The 632-nt window shown below is 49.1% G+C and overlaps 1 protein-coding gene across 1 annotated transcript in view; it reads right to left on the bottom strand.

Moving 5' to 3' along the window:
- The window catches only part of Smarcal1 (SWI/SNF related, matrix associated, actin dependent regulator of chromatin, subfamily a like 1), a 61,632-nt gene extending 61,282 nt beyond the window's left edge, over positions 1-350 (bottom strand). The window contains exon 1 of the mRNA XM_031367899.1: positions 236-350. The gene's annotated coding sequence lies outside the window, so the exon portion shown is untranslated. The remainder of the gene's footprint in view (positions 1-235) is intronic.
- Positions 351-632: the final 282 nt, after the last annotated feature.

Genomic DNA, 632 nt, shown 5'->3' with positions numbered 1-632 from the left:
CATGTGAGAGAGAGAGAGAGAGAGAGAGAGAGAGAGAGAAAGAGAGGGAGAGAGGGAGAGAGGGAGGGAAGGAGGGAGAGAGAGAGTGTGTGAGAGAGTGAGAGAGAGAGAGAGAGAGAGAGAGAGAGAGAGAGAGAGAGAGAGCCTGCTTGCCTTAGGGTTTCTACTGCAGGGAAGAGATACTATGGCCATGGCCACTCTTATAAAGAAAAACGTTTAATTGGGGCTGGCTTACATTTTCAGAACTTTAGTCCATTATCATCCTGGTGGGAAGCATGGCAGCACTCAGGCCGACACTGAAGAGGTAGCTGAAGAGGTAGCTGAGAGTTCTACATCTCGATGGACAGGCAGCAGATAGTGATTGTGACACACTGAGGAGGCTTGAGCTTCTGAGAACTCAAAGCCCACCTCCTAGTGGAATACCCCCAACAAAGCCACACCTTCTTCAACAAGGCCACATCTTAATAGGGCTGCTCCCTATGGGCCTAAGGGGGGCATTTTTTTTATTCAAACCACCATAGTGTGGTGTGTGTGTGTGTGTGTGTGTGTGTGTGTGTAGGGCTATGTGAGTTCTAGGAACTGAACTCTGCCACAGCAGTCTGTATGCACAATAACCCACTATGCTATCTCTC

The sequence above is a fragment of the Mastomys coucha genome, unplaced genomic scaffold, assembly GCF_008632895.1.
Source record: "Mastomys coucha isolate ucsf_1 unplaced genomic scaffold, UCSF_Mcou_1 pScaffold14, whole genome shotgun sequence".
Classification (NCBI taxonomy): domain Eukaryota; kingdom Metazoa; phylum Chordata; class Mammalia; order Rodentia; family Muridae; genus Mastomys; species Mastomys coucha.
Note: the sequence above shows the minus strand (reverse complement) of the source record. Positions and strands in the feature narration are given on the sequence as shown.